Genomic DNA, 20137 nt, shown 5'->3' with positions numbered 1-20137 from the left:
TCAAAGAACTTTCATGTGAAAGAGGTATTAAAATTATACTGTTTGGCCTCGTATGTCAGAACCGAGAATAGAGGGTAGAATTTGCAATCACTTGTTTCTTTACGAATAACAAATCATAATTGTTTTTATTATGCTGCTTAACACTTCTTTGTTAACTAGGAAGCACTTTATCTGGTTTTCTCTTCTAATTTAAAAGTTGAAACATGAAGAATAATTTTCTAACATTTAAAGCTATCTCAAAGTGAAAGGGGGCTTCATTGAGCAATGGTTGGTTCCCCCTCTCACTAGAGGATGTTCAGTGAAGGCTAAATAGACTAGCTGGGGATATAATAGAGAGGATTCCTATTCAAGTACAGGTTGAATTAGATGGTCTCTGAGGTCCATTTTTGCAAAATTTTGCAAAATTATGATATAATATGATGGCTCAGCTAGGAAAAAAAATTCTCACATGGAATCTGATAGCCACAAACTCAAACCGAAATCTGGTCTTTATTGTATACTTAAAGCCTATTCACTTGGGGTAAATGGATTTTCCCCTTGGTATTAAGACATTTTTCTATTCCAACTCTTCCTATGAGGGTTTTACAAGAATAATTATGGAGGTTTCGTGATCTCTGGGGTCCAGTTTATTGGCACAATGAGCACTTGTGTTTAGAACTAGACTACATTCAGTGAAGATATGAGATAAACCATTGACAAATTGGATATGGAAAATTACCTTATCATAGCTTCTGTTTCTTGCTTTCCAGAAGTCATATGTCCTTTCACTGGAATAGATGAGTATGAGACACACAGAATCTGCCCACCCAGAATAAAGTAAAGCTGACAAGGTAGGTACCATTGTCAAAATCTGTCACTCTTCCAGATGCCCCTGGCTTCAGGTCTGGAAAAGAAATCTTGGCCCCTAAGAAAGGTCCTCTATATATCTTCCTTTGCCCTAACTAATTTTTCATTTACTATTGGATATTTTGCTGATCTTCTCTGTAATATCTGTCCCAGAGGTTGAGGATGGTAACTATGGACTGCACTGGTTCACATGGGAGATGTGAGGAATTTGTGTGGGACGAGCTGGTGGTCTAGCTGCTCCCCAATTTTGCATATTCTCAGACGCACCTCTCTGAGTAACAGGATCATGCTACATAATACTTCAGGACACAAGGCCTTCATTAAAGTGTTCCAGTGATGCAAGAAGATGGGAAGGTTCAGGACGTGTTCACACTGAAACAAGAAAAAATATAACATAACACATGCAAATCATAGAACTAGTCCACCTTGAAAAATCTGGCAATTCTAATAGACTCTAAGCTCAATATGCGTCAACCATGCAATATGACAGCCAAAGAAAAAAATCTATTGCAATCTTAGACTTCATTAGACATTTCTACTTCAAAGAAGATGATAATCTGATGGTAGTTTCCCCTGGTTGGACTTTATCTTGAGTGTCTCATTAAGTACTGGACAATCCATTTTAGGACAATATATCAATAGGCTGGTGGGCAGCCAAATGAAGGTAATTAGTAATGTGAAGAGCTTTGCCAAAATAGTCAGAACTTTAGCCAACAGTAAAAAACATCTTCTAATAAATTGCATTTGGACACCTAAGTCTTGTTTATAGGTTTTCACCTTTTCATCTTCCCTAGTGCAGATGATTTGCCATATAATCAATCATTCATTCAGAGAAGCTTTTGCCATCAAATGTCGAAATGGAAACGGATAGGAGAAACTGATTGCCTCCTCATTTTAAAACTCCTAGAGCTCACAGAAAAAGCCCTCATTCAAATTATAACTGTGAGTGGCCCGAATTCACCATGAAAAGAAGAAGAAAAATTGGAGCTTCATGGATTCTTCAGTCAGTGTCTTAGTCCTAGAAAACTACTTGTGTCACATCCTTCCTTCCCCTGGACTTGAGATCAGTTATCACCTGATTCCTTATGAATAATAAATCATAGTAATTGTTTTTATCTTGCTGCTTAACTCTTCTTTTTGAACTAGAAAGCAGTTTATCTGCTTTCTTTTCTAACTTAAAAGTTCATTTTTGAAATAAGGGCTTTTCCATGGGATTCTGAAAGTTTTGGGTGAACTCTGTGTGAAAGAATGACAGGTTTTAGAAATTCACTCTGGAAGATTTTGACATGCTAGAACATTGAGCCAGATCTAATAAGATGAAATTTAATAGGGAAAAATGTAAAATTATTTAAAAATGAACTTTACAAGGATAAGATAGGGAGCTGTGACTAGACAGATGTTCATCTGAAAAACTGTGGGACATCTACCAGGTTGAGAACTCTGTATGAATCAACAATTTGAGTTGTTGTTAAGTAGTCCAGTTGTGTTCAATTCTTTTAGACTCTGTGGACCATACTGTACATGGGGCTTTCTTGGCAAAGATACTGGAGTAGTTTGCCATTTCTTTCTCCAATGGATTAAGACAAACAGAAGTTAAATAACTTTTCCAGGGTCACACAGCTAGTAAATGTCTGAGGCCAGATTTGAACTCAGGTCTTCCTGTCTCCAGGCCTACTGCTTTATCCACTGAGCCATCTAGCTCCCCCAACAATGTGATAAAATAGTCAAAAAAGCTAATACAATATTAAACTTCATTAAGAAAAGCATAGGTCCAGAATTAATGAGGTAAAGAGAGGCCTGGCCTCTGACCCTACCGGGGTTATATCACATCTGGAATAATGCATTCTGTTTTGTGTGCCACATTTTTAAGGTTCCTAATTGAACCAAAAACAAAAAACTATACCTTAGAAGTCTCCATTAAAGTGTTTACTTTTACTAAGCTATCCATACAGAACACATTGAATCAAAAAGTATAGCAAATTAAGTAACAAGAAAAAGATCCCCTCATGCCCATAGGATAAAGTATATTTTCCCACCAGTAATCACCAATGGGGATAAACACTCAGACACATTCTTGACAAGGGAACACACATGAAGGGGACTCACAAGGAGGAAACACACAAAACGGGCCAAACACTCAGGAAGTACATGTGGCCTTATTACATTCATAGAGACCATGTGCCCTTGAATACATGTATGACCAGGATTAATACACATCTTCACTGCTATATAGTCATCACCACAGTCCTATGGAGATGTCATCGTGCTTCCCTCTGTTGGGTATCACATCTCCAGTCCCTACTAAGCATCCTGTCTTTTCTTCTGGACCTCTCCACTGGTCTCTAGGCAAAGTGTTCATTGGGATTCCATTGTGCTACAAATAAGCTAGTCTTTTTGACTGACTTTCTTCTGGTTTCACTTAAAACCCTTGGTTCCACCCCATTATCTAATTTGGGGTTATAAAATGCCTTTTAACTCCTGTCAAACCCTTGATTATCAATCTGTATCTCACTTTTTAGATTTGATCCAACAAAACCACAAAGGTACTGTGTGGAGCTGGAGCAATAAACATCTCCTCATCCTCCATAATGCTTCCAGTTGGTATATAAAGTAACATGGTCAAGAACAAAAGGGCTAGGTCAAGTCAGTAATGCTGTCAGTCTCTCTGCATTATCTCTTTATTCTAAATACTCGCCTTTATCACACACACCTTCAAGAAAGAAAATTTCTGGTTTTCTAACAAAAGAAATATCACCTTTATTAACAATGTGTATAAATTTCAGGGTTTTTTCCAGGGTGGAAGGGGCAAAGATCATGTAGTCCTACTCCCTCATTATATAAATCAAAAGACTAAGGTCAGAGAGAGTATGCCATTTATCTAAAGTCACCCAGCTAGCAGAGAGGAAATAAGGTCTCGGGGTCACTCCATCCCAATCCAGCTCTTCTTTCTACATCATAATTACCTCAAGTCAAGAATGCTCATAAACCATGGCATCAAAGACAAGTTCTAGAATATTGTAAGGAATTGGAGTCAAATGTTTGAAGACTTCTCCTTCTTCCGTCTTTAGAAAACAAAAACATAAAATGCCAGATTAACAGAACAACAAATAGAGGATTTAAATCTCAAAGGAAGAACTTAAACAAGCTATAAATGAGTTCCCAAAAGAAAAAAAAACAGGACCAGATGGATTTCCAAGTGAATTCTATCAATCATTCAATCATTCTATCAATCATTCAAAGAATTAAATCCGACTCACACCAATTAGGTACAAAAATAGTAAAAAAAAAAAAAAGGGATCTTACCAATTTCCTTCTTTGTTACAAATATTCTTTTGATGTCTAAACAAGGATGTCAAAACAGAGAAAGAAAACTATAGACCTATATCTCTAATGAACATTGGTAGGCAAAATTTTTGAATAAAATATTACAAAGAGGCTATGGTATACCTACAGATCACAAAAATTCTACACTACCAGGTTGAATTTATACCAGGAATGCAAGGTTGGTTTAATACTAGGAAAACAATAAACATAATAGACAACAGAGAATAACAAAAACCATATGATAATAGCAATAGAGGTGGGAATAGCTTTTGATAAGATATAATAACTATTTGAGGGATTTTTTTTCAAAAATTAGAAAACATAGGAGTAAACAGATCTTTCCTTACTATGATAAATAGAATCCATCTAAAACCAAGAGTCGCATTATAAGTAATGGAGATAAAACAGGTGGTCTTTCCAATACGATCAGAGATAAAGCAAGGATATCAGTGCTACTGCTGGATATAGCACTAAAACTGCTAGCTATAGGAATAAAACAAGAAAAGAAATTAAAGAAATAAACATAAGCAAAAAAGAAACAAAATTACTACTTTTTGCAAATGATATGATGATTTATTTAGAGAATCCAGAGGACCCACTAAAAACTTAAGTGAAACTGAACAATTTCAACAAAGTTGCAGGATAAAAAATAATACTACATATATCATCAGCATATCTATATGTTAGAAGCTTACCTACCAAGACATACATGGGAATGATATTAATATAAAAACAAAACACTCCTCATGGAAATGCACACCTAAATAAGTGAGGAAATATTGATTGTTCACAGGTGGACCAAGTCAATACAATAAAAAGGACAATATCCCCTAAAATAATTTACTTACTCAGTGCCATACCAATAAAACTACCAAAAGATTACTTTATAGAACTTGAAAAAATAATAACAAAATTCATCTTGCAGAACAAAAATTCAAGAATCTCCAAGGAAATAATGGGTCATGATTAAAATAAGGTAAACTGAGGCACAAAGTTCTAAGCATGGTCAATTTATTAGTAAATTCAAATTGACCAATAAATAGGATCTCAGCCTCCTCAGCAAAGCTAAAACCCCAAATGAGGGGGGCAGCTCTCTTTTACAGCTTGGGGGAGTACAAAACACAGAGCAGGACTTCAAAGGCAGGTAACAAGTTATAATTGGTTATGAGAGCTCTACATCATGAATGGTTAAATCAAATGACTGGCTACATAGCTGAAATGTAGGGGACAATATGATTCATTGGAAATTGGGGATGAGAGTCTAGCTACAACCCTTTCTTCCCTCCTGTGACTAAAACATGTTCATTGTTTGAGTCTACCTGCCAGGTAGCAGATAATGGGATAGATTTCTTTGGAAAACAAACCAGACATCCTTGAAGGATAGCTTGCTGGTGTACCAAACTCTGGTTCCCACAAAGACAACAGATTTTCTTGAGGCAAGAATAGAACAGTGATTGGCAGGAGAACTGGATTTCTAAGCTTAACTTGTTATAGAACAGCTGAGTTTCTGAACTAAGTTCAGAGACATAGAATGACTTAGTTACAGGACAAAATCAATTAATTGTAAATGGGATCAATTTTAAAAAGACACAGAATCAATCTCATCATTTCAAATGAAAAAAGTAGAAAGGAAGGAGGTTTAACAGTAGCAGATATCAAACTGTACTACAAATCGGCAATCAAAACCATTTGTTAATATACTAAAAATAGAGTTGATCAATGGAACAGATCAGAGATATAACATACGATTGCAAATGAATCTAGCAGCCCAGAAAACCCAAAGACCCCAGCCATGGGAATAAAAACTCATTATTTGTCTAAAACCACTGCTATAATGGGAAAGCAGTCTGGCAGAAATTAGGTTTTGACTAACAGCTCATGCCACACAAGACAATGACCTATCCGATATCCAAATGATACATTCCCTAGACAGAAAGATCATACCATAAAAAATTAGAGGAACCAGAAAAAAAATCACATTTGAGATCTATGGAGAGGGGAAGAGCTCAAAACCAACCAAAAAAAAGAGGTCACAGACAATAAAATGGACAATTTGATTACCTAAAATTAAAAAGGGTTTGCACAAATTAGTACAGCTAAAATTAGAAGGGAAATAGTCAACTGTGAAAAGAAAAAAATCTTTCTCTAAACAAGAGTTCATCATTCTTATCTTTTAAGCTATTATCAAGAAATTCAAATCTTAATAGCAAATACCATCTTCTTGACCAACTGATCACTTTATCAGATGTGTCTTTCTCTTCTGAAGTATCTATCTTCCACTGGCAACAGTGATGGAAATTCCACCTGGAAGGTCTTTAGTTTTTTTGCCTTTGACTTCATAATTTCTAGAAATGCATCCTAGGTTCTTTCTGGTGGTATCATTTGTACCCACAAGAATGATCAGAAGCAGATAGTGGTAATCAGTTAGTACATATCTTTATTACATCTCAGATTCAGGCCCAGGAACAGGTTTCTCTGGCTGCCTTCATTCCTCTCATCAGGAAATCACCAGCCACCCCCATTTGGGTCTTCTTCCTCTAGCCATTAACGAATGTTATAACAGAAAAAGTTCTGGATGTAAAGTCGGAGAACCTGGCTTCAAATATTGATTCTACTTAAATACTACTTGTGAGACTTTAGATAAGTCACTTAACTGCTCTGACTTTCAGTTTTCTCATCTATAAAATTGGGAAATTAACTTAGATGGCTTTTGAGATCTCTTTTAGCTCTAAGTCCTTGATCCTATCATCTCTTCCCTGGTGGCACCTGTCTATCCATATCGTCATTTTTTGGAGACCAAGAACTGCTTCTTAAGAGAGTCTGTCTCTACTGTCTTTGGAGGAGCTCCAAATGTTCAGTGGTCCTTCCATTCCTTCTTCAGGTCATATTCTTCTACCTGCCATCTCCTGACTCAAGTTAGAATTTCCATCTGACTCTTTGTATTATTTTTCTTCTTTGTTCTTTGAAGCTTGAGGCACTTCTTTCAATCCTGCCACCTCTTTTGCAGTATCTCCAGGTCCCCTCTATTGCAAGGCCTTGAATATTTTTGTCTGTAACATCATTTGCTATTTCCTCCTGGGGCTTTCCCACCTTGTTATAAGATATGATGCTGCTTGCCCACTTGCTCCAGTCTATTGATCTCTAGCTAGCAGAACTCTGCCATCCTACTAATGCCAACATCAGCAGTCTTCAGATATTGTCTACCAAAAGGGCTGATGCAGAAATAAAATTTTGGCCTCATCTCACTATTTATTTTGTCTTTTCTTCCATTACTACTGATATCATAAGACATCATCTAACACTCTTTTGCCTTTCTGCTTTCCTACCATCATCAGTTTATCAATTCAATATATACTCTTGTGTAAAAAACAAAACAATATATAGATGTCATAAAGTACAATATAGCAAGTTGTTATTAACAATCCAAGGGAAGAAGCATTTATTAAGCACCTACTACACACAAGGCACGATGCTAGGTGCCAGGGTTATAAAGAAAGAATAAAAAAAAATCCACACTGGAGCTTATGTTCTACTAGAGAATATACAATTTAAACAGAGAAGTACATATATGATAATTTGAAGAGAAGGGAAAATGACCAAGCATTAACAACAATGTCCTGGTAGAAAATAGCACAGGAACTAAACTTCAAAGAAAGCCAGGGATTCCAAGAATCAAAGGATTCCCCTCAAGAACAAAAGGTCCTGTGTTCATAAAATTCTTGTAAAGTGTCATCAAGATATGTCCACATGAGGGCAGTCTAGTTCTGGTGGAGACAGAAGAATCTAATTAACAATTTTTGTGGCCACAAGGAAAGGGGTGCCATTTATTTCAAACAAACAAGCAGTCCACAAGAATTTACTAAGTGCCTACTGTGTGCCAAGGCTAACAAAGACAAAAATAAAATGATCCTTGTACTCAAGTAAATTACATTCTATAGAGGGGTATTTCCACAAGATGCAATCTCACAGCATGCTATTAGCTAGATTTGATCCAGTGGCCTGTTTTCACATGAGAGTGCTAACACATGGTTGACATGAGCAAATTGGAAAAGGTTAGCTATGTATGTGCTAGCAATGGAAACCTTGTGCTACATCACTTGAAGCACTGAGGGAATTAGATCTGTTTGAACAATTTCATACGTTGGGAGGGGCTTGAGCAAGGTAGCAAGGAACAAGGAGTATGCCTACTCCAATGTTTCAGGTGAGACAAGGAGCTCTCAGTGTTCTCAGAAGACTGTTCCTGGGGGTGCAGTTTTCTACACCAAGAGCCACATTTCTATGATCATAAGAAAACAGAAAAAGTGAGTGGGGAAGAAATTTGAGGTGAAGAGAATGTTTGATGATGGTGAAGATCATGATGATAACTTTTATATAGCATTTTAAGGTCTTTCAAGCACTTTATATTATCTCATTTGATCCTCATGACAATCTTGGGAGGTAGGTACATTTATTATCCCCATTTTACAAATGAGAAAACTAAGTCAGACCTGGCCCTAAATCATGCAGATTAGAAGACGAGGTGGAAATTTCCTAACCATAGGACAGAGAAAGTACTAGTTGATTAATACTTCCACAGATGATAGCATCTGTTTATTCTCTCTCCAAATACCAGGGAAGAAAAGGTTGAGTTAGCAAAAGAATGGGTACCTGAGGTGATCAATACTTAGTGATCTCTTGGATGAATTTGCAACTCAGCACCAGTTCTTCTGCCTAATCCCCAAATTATGAAAGACAACACACACATTCAGATAACACAATGCTCATTAGCATGCCCTTGTCTCTTGGCTAAACATTTTCTGATGCCCTGATCTTGGTAGTAAAGTCACTTGTCTGGGCACTCAATTATTAGAGAGGACTAAGGAACTGTTATTTTTCCCAAGTGATTTGATGAGTCAGGGCAGAAATCATGCCTCCACACATGGGATGAGGCTCCAGGGTAAGGAAGTCTCTAAATCTAATCCTTGAGAGGATTCAAGATTGGAATCTTCCAGAATCCAATGATAGCGAAAGGAGAGGTAAGAGTTGGGGTGGAGAGCTAATTGTCAATAGCAGCTCCCACCTACCTGGGTAGTCAATAGTTATAAAGTGCTATGCCATTACTGTTTTAGAAGACATTAATTACAGATACAGGTCAAAGAGGTTTTATTATCACATTGTAAGAAATGATGAAAGTGACAATTTCAGCAAATCACAGGTAGTATAAATCAATAAAGTGAGCAGAACCAGGAGGATGGATAGATAGATAGATAGATAGATAGACAGACAGATAGATTAGCTAGATCAACAGATATAAAAATAGTTAGATATAGATATGTAGATATAATATAGAAAAAGAACTTTCAAAGACAAGAACTCTGAACAATGCAATGACCAAGCTCATCTCCAAAGAATCTATGATGAAGTATGCACGCCCATCAATTAATAAGGACTCAAATTTTAGTGCAGTTTTAGATATGGCGCATGGATTCATTTTGCTTGATTATACTTGCAAGGGATTTTTTTCTTTCTTTCAGTTTTTTAGTTTGGGCAGGGCTGAGAGAAGGGAGAAGTTGAAGACAGTGATGTCCCCTCCCCTCCTCCCAAAAGGCAGTCATTATATTTTTTTTTAATGCACAGAAGAAAGTTCAGAAAAAAAAAAAGAGACCAACAGGACAATTTCAAAAATAACATCTAGAATTTATCATATACTTGCTTTAAAAAACTCTTTTTGCATGTACTACTATGTGTATGGTATTATATATTATTTATTATTTGCATAATTCATTCTGACATCTAACCACAGACTGTCTTATATTACCTAAATATGTCATAGAGTAATTCTTGTTTCCTTAAGGAGATTATAAACTCACTATAGACAGGTATCAGATCTTATATTTCTTTTTATCACTTAGATTATCCAACATGGTGCTGAGCCATGCCAAATCCATTTGCTACATTCATCACCTTGCATCATCTTTGACTCTTCCTTCTCCCTTACTTTTCATAAGAATTATATGGTTGACTAAATTTCATCTCCAAAATATCTCTTGAATCTGTCCCTTCTTCTCTCTTTCTACTGGCACTACCCAAATTACAGTCCACCTACCTGAATTATTGCAATAACTTGCTTTCAGGTAACCAGGGCTCCACTCTCTGCCCCTCCTTATACACAACCAATTCATCATTCATAGTATAGCCAGAATAATCTTTCTTTTGCATAGATTGTGCCGCATTATCCTTCTGCTCAAATACCTTCCATTACTCTGTTTCCTACCAAGTCAATTTCAAATTCCTACACATATCATTCAGAATCTTCCAATTTTTGCAGACTTTTATTACTCCTCTTCAGGAAATCCACCTTCTACCCAAATAGTCACTTCGCTCACACTGTTCCCTTATGTTTGGAATACTCATTCTCTTCCTCTTCATCTTTTTAATCCCAAAATAAATGCCACCTCTTCCAATAAATCTTCTCTGAGCTCCCCAAACTAGTAGCACCCAACTGCTTCAGACCTCTTATAGCACTTTATAATCCAGTTCCTTAATTCACATAAGATATAATTTTTCTCTATCATAATTATCTGTTGGTATGCTATCCCTCTTACAAATCTGTGAGCTCTGTAATGGTAGAGATTGCGTCTCATGTAAGCCTTATGTCTATAAGCACCTAAAATAGTACTCTGTATACACCACGCACTAAATTGATGTTTGTTTAATTCAATTCAATAAACATTCATTATTTATTGTTACTATTATGTGTAAGCACCTATTTAGTACAAGCCACTGTGTTAGCTACTAAGAAACAAATAGCTCCATACCTACTGAACTTACAGTCTACTAGGAGGGATGTAATATGTATACAGAGGAGCAAATGCAAAGTACATTCAGAGCAATATAAATTACTTTCAAGAAACAGAGGTAACTAGGAAAGGCCTCATGAAAGAGTTGCTGCCTGAGCAGTGCTTTGAAGGAAGATAAACATTCCAAGAGGTAAAGAAGAGTGAATATATTCCAAATATCCCTGGGGACGGATGATGCAAAGGCCATAGGCAAGTTATAGAATGTTGTATATGCAAAACAACTAGCATATTGTTTTGACCAGAATAAGATTAGAAAAGTAGATGGAACCCTTTGATCCAGCAATAGCACTTCTAGGGCTGTATCCCAAAGAGATCATACAAATGGGAAAAGGACCCACATGTACAAAAATATTTATAGCAGCTCTTTTTGTGGTGGCAAAGACTTGCAAATTGAGGGGATGTCCATCAATTGGTGAATGGCTGAACAAGTTGTGGTATATGCATATAATGGAATGTTATTGTGCTATAAGAAATGATGAGCAGGCAGACTTCAGAAAAACCTGGAAAGACTTGTATGGACTAATGCTGAGTGAAATGCGCAAAACCAGAAGAACATTATACACAGTAACAGCCACATTGTGCAATGACTAACTTTGATAGACTTAGCTCTTCTCAGCAATGCAAGGATCTAAGACATCTCCAAAGGTCTCATGATGGAAAATGCTATCCACATCCAAAGAAAGAACTATTGGAATTTGGATGCAGATGGAAGCATACTATTTGCTATATTTTTCTTGTTTTCTTTTGTTTTCTCTTTCTTATGGTTCCTCCTATTGGTTCTAATTCTTCCTTACAATATCACTAATGTGAAAATATGTTTAACAGTATAGCCTATATCTGATTGCGCACCATCTTGGGCAGGGAGGCAGGGAGGGAATGGGAGAAAAATTTTAAATTCAAACGCTTATGAAAGTAATTGTTGATAAATCAAAATAAATTATTTTTAAAAATAATAAATTATTTAAAAAAATAAAAGTAGATGGAACCAAATTGGTGGAGGGCTTTAAAAACCCATCTGGGGGCAGTTAGGTGAAAACTTACCAGCTGTGTGACTCTGGGCAAGTCACTTAACCCCAACCACCTCAAAAAAAAAACCCCAAAAAAACCCCTGTCTGAAGATTTCATATTTATCTTCAAGGCAATTAGGAGCCAGTGAAGATTTTTTTTTTAGTAGGGGAATGACATAATTGGTACTATATTTTGGTAATATCCTCCACAAAAAAATCTAATGAATATAGTGGAGAATTTTTTCTAAGTAGCATTCAGGCTCTCCATCTAAGTTAAGTATCCCTTCTCAATAACTGGCTCATCTTTTCCAGATCATATATCACCTGCAGAATGTCTTCTATGGCACCTCTTGCACGCCAAGTCTTCATTGGTAATTTGCTACAGGCTGCTTACACCCATCCTACATCTCTCCATTGTACTTTGGGCCACCAATAATTTTGATTTTTTGAACACATAGTGTTCCATTATTCATAGCCACATAACTTCACTGGATGAATATTGGTGTTAAAAAGATGGGGTTTTACTTCTAGAAGAAACTTGAGATCACTGAAAGTCATGTACATTTTCCCAAAACTGTCTAGCTCTCTTCTCCCTATTCAGCTCTGCATTCAGTTAATTGTCCATCTGGAGTATTTGTCCAAAGTCTATGTGCTAATGAACCACTTCAATGGGCTGTCCATCCAACTGTAGAGCACAGTCAGGACAATATTTTTCACCCACTTCATCTTTTTTCATGAAGATTGCTAAGCTCAGCTCTTCTGAGAGGTTGAAGGTCTCACTTAGGAGGCTCTGTTATATTCCAGGTGATATATATATATTATATAATATATAGATATAGATATATATAGATATATATCTATATATAGATATAGATATAGATATAGATATAGATATAGATATAGATATAGATATAGATATAGATATAGATATAGATATAGATATAGATATAGATATAGATATTCTGAGATCTGCAGAACCTTTCAGAGAGACAAGCATTCCCTCTTAGTCCTGAGAGAGCTGCCAGCCAGGGTGTTATTCAGGCTAGAAGACAGATGTCAGCCCTTCTAGGGAGTCTCGAAAAAGAGACACGCAGCCTGTGATCAGAAGATGAAACAAACCAAGCAGAGATGACACAGAACACAACCAGGTCACCTGCTGCAAAGAAAGCACAGGAGAATAATGGCACAGCCCCTACTAAATAAAACAAAGCTGCCATCATTACTTTAATTGCTAAGGAAAGCTCTGAAAGGAAAGGTTTTACTTTCCTCTAATTTCCTTCCCATGCGCATTTGCTAACAGATATTTTCATATGATTTTCATGCGCCTTATTTAAATTGTTTCTTTATCATGATCTTGTGCTTCTATAAAAATCTAAAATCTATCATGAATGCTTGTTTTGCATGTTATGCATGTCTGTATAATCATTGCATGGCTGGGAAGGAGGACAAATGGACGAAGCCAGTAACTGGCTAAACAGAATGAAAAAATAAGTCAGGGGACTTAACCTTGTTCTAGTATTAGATTTCAGTTCTGATCTGGGCTCCAGACCTACATGGGACTTTTTTTTTTATTAACAACCTGTGTGTTTTAGGCTAGCTAAGATAGCAGAGAAAAGGAAGCAACATGGAACACAGAGCCATTTTACCCCAAGCTAGAAAATGGTATCATTGTTATCTTGGGGTCAAATCAAGAAACAATTATTAAGCGCCTACTATGTGTCAGGTACTGTTCTAGGAATAAAATTAAGTCCCTGCTCTCAAGGAGCTCACAGTCTAATGATGGAGACAACATGCAAACAACTAGATACAAACAAGATGTGTACAAGATAAATTGGAGATAAGCACTGAGGGGCATTAGCATTAATGGATATTGGAAAATGCTTCTTGCATTAAGATTTTAGCTGATACTTGAAAGAAAAAGCAGGAAAGCCAGCTGGCAGAGATGAGAAGGGAGAGAGTTCCAGGCATGGGGAAGCCAGTAAAAAATGCACAGAATAGTAAATCATATATGATCCTTGAGGTAACAAGAAGCCATTGGAGTTTACTTAATGGGGGGGGGGGGTGACATGGTTAGACCTGAAGTTTAGGAAAATCAATTTGTCAGCTGAGTGTAGAATGGATTGGAATGGGAAGACTTAGGACAGAAAGACCAACCAGCAGGCTTTTGCAGTCGTTCCAGAAGTGAGATGATGAGAGCCTGCACCAAGGTGGTAACAATTTCAAAGGAGAAAAGGAAACATATACAAGAGATGTTACAAAGGTAAAATCAATAGGACCTGACACCAGACAAGACAGAGGAGTTAAAGATGGTACCTAGGTTGTAGACCTGGCAAAGTGGGAGAATCGTGAAATTCTCAAGAGCAATAGGAAAAGGAGTGTTTGGGAAAAAAATTACTGTGATCGCTTAAACCAGGGCAGAAGGGCCTCCAGGATGGGGGATGTGGTGCAGAAGAAAGGAGAGGCAGTGGAGAGAGGTAAGGTCACTTTCTTAGTGTCTCCCAGGCCCCCTCAATCATTCCTCACTCTCACTCATTTCCAGTCTCTCTCTCTCTACTGGCTCATTTCCTATTTCCTGCAAGCATGCCCATGTCTCCCCTCTATCCTGAAAAAAAACCCTCACTTGACCCTGATAACTATCATCCTATATCTCTTCTTTCTTTGTAGCTAAACTCCTTGAAAAGGTCATCCACAATAGATGCCTCCACTTTCTCTCCTTTCTCTCTTTCTTAACCCCTTGCAATCTGGCTTTTGACCTTATCATTCCACCAAAACTGTTCTCTCCAAAGTTACCAGTGATTTCTTAGTTGCCAAACCCAATGGCCTTTTCTCAACCCTCATTCTCTTTGACCTCTCTGCAGCCTTTGACACTGTTGATTACTTTCTCCTCCTTGATATTCTCTTCTCTCTAGGTTTTCAGGACACCACTCTCCCCTGGTTCTCTTCCTACCTGACCATTCCTTTTTTGCCTTCTTTGCTGGATCCTCCTCCAGATCACACCCTCCAACCATATATGTCCCACAGGATTCTGTTTTGGGTCCTCTTCTCTTCTCCCACTACACTGCTTCACTTGGTGATCTCATCAGTTCCCATGGATTTAATTACCATCTTATGCTAGTGATTCTCAAATCAACCTTTCCTCCCCCAGTCTCCAACTGCCTTTCAGATATCTCAAACTGGATGTCCAGTAGATATCTTAAATTCAACATGTCCAAAACAGAACCCATTATGTTCCCTCCAAACCCATTCCCATCTCCTACCTTCCCTATTAATGTAGGAGGCAACACCATCTTCCCAGTTCCTCAGGCTCACAACCTGAGAGTTATCCTGGATCTCTCATATCTCTCACACCTCATAGGCAAGCTGTTGACAAGGCCTCTTGATTTCACCTTTGCAACATCTCTTGAATATGCCCCCTTCTCTGCTCTGACACTGCCCCACTCTGGTGCAGGCCCTCATCATCTCACCCTTGATTACTGCAATACCCTGCTGGTGGGTCTGCCTGCTTCAAACCTCTCCCCTCTTCAATCTATTCTCATTCAGACACTTAATTCTCTTCCTTCTTTTGTATACCCAGCACATAGTACAAGTGCTTGGCACACAGTGGGCACTTAATAAACGTCAACTGATTGAAAGAGCAATAGCTGAGCTACAATCACTTCACAATGACACCTAGTATTTACAGAGTTTGATGTAATGAACACAATGTCACCAATAAAAATATCTGGAAGACCTCACTATCTATAAGTAATCCTCCTATTTGGATTCTGCCTTGGGTATTCTCTATGGCAGTGGAAAATATTTTAGTGACACATTCCCCCATTTTCCTTCTTGCTGGTAGGTAACAGTGGACCACTGAACAAAGTTATCTCTGCTGTTACTTCTATCAGTGAATTTTCTATGATCTTAACATACACATGGGAGGAGTCATACTCAAAAGTTTTTAAGACATGATTTTGTTCTCCTGCATCAAATCTTTTTTTATAATCATGAACAATAAACACAATGGGATCTCATATACTTTGTACTTTTCTGCCATTTATGTAACTACAAAGATACAGACTAATATATAATCTCATTTGCAAAGACCTGTCTATCTCTTCCTTGTATTATCATAAAGGAGGGGGAAAAGTGGTAGCAAGCATTTATTAAGTACCTACTATGTATCAGGCACTGTGCTAATCACTTTATGAATATCATCTCATTTGACCCTCACAACCTAGGTGTTATTATTATCCCAATTTTTCAAATTAGGAAACTGAGATAGAGGTTAAGGGGCTTGCTGAGGGTCACATAGACATAGTAGGTGCCTGAGGCCAAATCTGAACTCAGATCTTCCAGACTCCAGGCCCAAGTGTTCTATCTACTGTACCTCCTAGCTATCTTTTGGGTATCAAGGATACCCTTGATACATGTGTAGCTCATTCTCATAAATATTTTATAAACATAAGAAAGTAGGCATATGGGGTGGTGGTTACTAATACCTAGTCCCTAACTGCCTAGAACAATTTGTTGTAGTTATAGGCAGTCCCAGGGGTAGAAGATGCAGTGTTGATGGAGATAGTGAGGAAAAGGATCATTTAGCAGGGCATTTGGTTTCTGCAGACTGAGTTAGAGAAACAAACCTTAACATTCAAGTCAATGATCAGTCAGAGAAGCAGTTGGGGACAAAGATCACCTTGGACCAAAACAATTAGGGACACAGAACTCCACGCTCTCCCCAACCATGAAGGTTCCACAGCCATCAGAATCTATGCCTCCTTGTGTTGCCTCTTACTACTAGATTCAACAAGGCTAAAAGATACCTTCTAGGTAAAAGCTTTCAGGAAAGATCATTAAATAAGGCCATCAGAAATGAAGTAAGCATGTCTGATTTGTCATAGAATGCTTGTCAAGAAGAGCAGAAAGAAGAAAACACTCCAAAAGAACAATCAATATATACACTTGCTACACCTTTGTAAATGAGGTCAACATTGTATGGCAACAAAATTCAATTTAAATACCATGGAGGAGGCTGGCACCACTGTTGTTAAAATTAATGCACACAGCAACCTATTCTTTTTAACAAAAAGTATATTGCAAACACCAGGGCTTCCATTTACTATGAGCCATAAATATTCTTGTGCCCTTTTGTTTACTGGAAAATACACTTCGTTTTTTTGGTTTGTTTACATGTGTGTTTTTTTCCAACTATGTTAAAACAAAATCTATCATTTTTTTTTAAAGTACAACAATTGGAAAGGAAAAAACAGATCTCCTGTCATGTTTCTTACCCTTGGGATTCGAGGTAATGTGGAGCTCTTTACCTGAGGGAAAAGGTAGGACCCAAGTATTAATGGATTCAGGGACTTCAGGTAACTCTATAAATTTATTCCTTGGAATCTAGTTAGGAAATAAAATGTTTGATATAAAGCCTCACCCAAGAGGGTAGGGATGGTAGACTATCTCTCTCAAGCAGATGCTGGTGAGGCATGAGATTATCAGATATGATTTGGCATGCAGAGAATTATAAGAACCTAGTGAATCTGAGGCAATGTTTGGTCTCCCATTGGATGTAGGAGTCCAATATATCCTCTGTATCAGAAGGCTGCTATAGACTCCCGAAGCAGAAACTCCTTCCTACCCAAGGAACACTCAAGGCTTCTACTTTAGTTGTAATTGCCTCCTTTACAAAGCAGAAGAAAAGGATTCTCACCATCAACTTCCTTCTGGAAACACCCTCTCAGTGAGGATGAATTTATTCATTTGGGAAGAGTCTTGTTAAATAAGGCCCATCAGAAATGAGGATATTTTATGAGTAATGTAGTAATATAATACTTTATGAGGAATATAGACCTCATGAGAATATACTCAAACAAATTTCAAAGGGAAGCTCATTTATCCTTCCTGGGTCACCAGTAAGGAGAGCTCTTCTTTTGGGTCTCTCTGCATTGACCACTAACCTGTCAATAAGATGACCACTACTACCCACATTGATTTCAATAGGGTTTAGGGATCACAGGCCAACCACAAGCTAGAAGGTAAGCAATATAATTTTACCCTGACCAGAAGAAGACGATAAATGAGTGCTAAAACAGTGTTTTGTAGAAGACACACAGCTAAGCTGAATTGTGAGGCTGTCGATGAAATGCAGGTAGTTATAAACAGCTGTTTTCTGGAACTTTGTCAATCCAGGTGAGTTTCTGAGGTTAGGAAAAGGTGGACTGTATGGTTAGGACCTCTGGAAGATTTCCCTAATGTGACTATGCCACTCACTGTGCGTTTCTGTGGAGTCAACAATGCGACATTAGCATTTAAAAAAAAACACAGAAACAAAAGCCTAATGTAATGTTATACTGCAATTACAAGAGGTATGACTAAAGAGAAATGATCTTTGCATTGTACTCTGCCCTTGTCAAGCCAAATCTATAGTATGGTCTCTTTTCCATTCTGGCTGCTATATTTTAGGAAGCACATTGACAAATTGGGGAGTTTCCAGAAAAGAGCAAGTAGGATGGTAATCATATTTCAAGCATATTACATGAAAATCTCTTGAAGGAAAATAGCACAGGTTTAGCATGCAGAAAAGTAAATGTGATAGCTGTTTTCAAGTTCTTGAGGAGCTTTCATGTTGAAAAGGAATTAAATTCATCCTGCTTAGCCCTAGATGGCTAGGCCCTTGAGGCAATGGGTTAAAATTACAAGAAAGGAGGATTCGTGTCGCTCAATATGAGAAAAACTAGAGTGGTTTGCTATTTCCTTCTCCGATGAAGATCTTCAAGCAAAGAATAAGTTACTCATCATTTGTCAGGAGGGTTACAAAGGAAATTCTCTTGAAATGCAACTTGGACCAGATGACTGTTCAAGGTTCCTTCCAAATTTGAGATGTGTGGTTCTATAAAGGAAGTCGTGTGGTACATGATGCTGAGAGTGTGTGTGTGTGTGTGTGTCTCCTCCCACTAGGCATCATGCATGCTGTGGCTATGCTTGGTACCTTCCTGTTTGCTGGGGCAGAAGGAAAGATCAGCCTTCTTGTATTAGGAAGGCCTTTCTAGGGACTGCCTTTCTAATAGAGCATCTGCTAATCTGAGACTCTACACCATCAGCTTCAGGGGTGGTTTAAAACCCATGGATATTACAGGTGTGATGCTAGAAACAGACTTCAATATAAATCAGTTTTAAACACTATCTACCAATTAGAGCTCTGAACCGGAGTCGGGAAATAATAGGAGAGGAGGTTTGCAGCAGAAGATCTTCCATGTCTTAAATGGTTTAACTTCTCCTTCTCACTTTCTCATGTGTAAAATTAAGGAGTTGGACTAAAGTTCTGATTTCTATGGTTTCCCTGACTTCTCCAATTCAAATATTCTAAATAGGAATGCACTGTGTGAATAGTGAAGTGAGAATCATCTGTGTGAACAGAAACTATCTGCAAGAATAGGTTGCCAAAGCAGAGACTAGTGCCTCCATTCCTGGAAATCATTTCTTTTTTAAAGGAATGGAAAACCATTCTCCTGGAATGCTTACAAACCCAGTCACCTGTCAGAAGACAGGGAACTGAAGCAGAAACTCTTTGATATTCCCCTCCAGCACAACTACAAGGCCCTTGGCATGAATTTTTAATTTAAATGCATTCACTGTGTGAATAATAAAGTGTAAGTTCTCGGTGAAACATGAAGCCAAGCAACTTAACCTCCATTGGCTCCCTTTCTGGCAGTGAAATGTTTGGATTCAAAGGAATGGTAATTATACTCTAGAAAAAAAATATTTAAAGTTTTTTGATTAAGGAACATTTGAGGGAAGAGGAAGGAAAGGAGGTGCCTGTGTCCCTTCGCTGTCCTTTCTCTACTCCTCATCCCATCCTCCCCATTCCATCCCCCACCCCACAAAAAATGGAGAAGCAGTGTTTGAAAGACATCCGCAAGGCTGGCTCAAAGCTGAAACTCACTTTTGATGCTCTTCATGAAGAATTCCATCCACTCTCTAGTCATGGAATCTCCCATGATGTAAATGAGCTTTCCCTTGAAACAACCATTTATTTGGTTCCCAGTGAGGAACTTAGTGAAATTACAAGACATCAGATTTCACATTCTTCTCCAGACCTATCCACCTGGAAGTTAAGGCTTCATCCCAGTTCACATTTCT

General features: G+C 37.7%; 1 long non-coding RNA gene across 1 annotated transcript in view; it reads right to left on the bottom strand.

Annotated features, from left to right (window-relative positions):
* Nucleotides 1–470: 470 nt before the first annotated feature.
* Nucleotides 471–20137, bottom strand: part of LOC110210654 (uncharacterized) — a 39261-nt gene continuing 19594 nt past the window's right edge. The window contains exon 2 of the long non-coding RNA XR_013487771.1: nucleotides 471–1218. This is a non-coding gene — a long non-coding RNA (uncharacterized LOC110210654). The remainder of the gene's footprint in view (nucleotides 1219–20137) is intronic.

This window comes from Phascolarctos cinereus, unplaced genomic scaffold (genome assembly GCF_003287225.1).
Source record: "Phascolarctos cinereus isolate Bilbo 61053 unplaced genomic scaffold, phaCin_HiC Scaffold_726;HRSCAF=1367, whole genome shotgun sequence".
Lineage (NCBI taxonomy): Eukaryota > Metazoa > Chordata > Mammalia > Diprotodontia > Phascolarctidae > Phascolarctos > Phascolarctos cinereus.
This window is presented reverse-complemented; position numbering and strand designations above follow the sequence as displayed.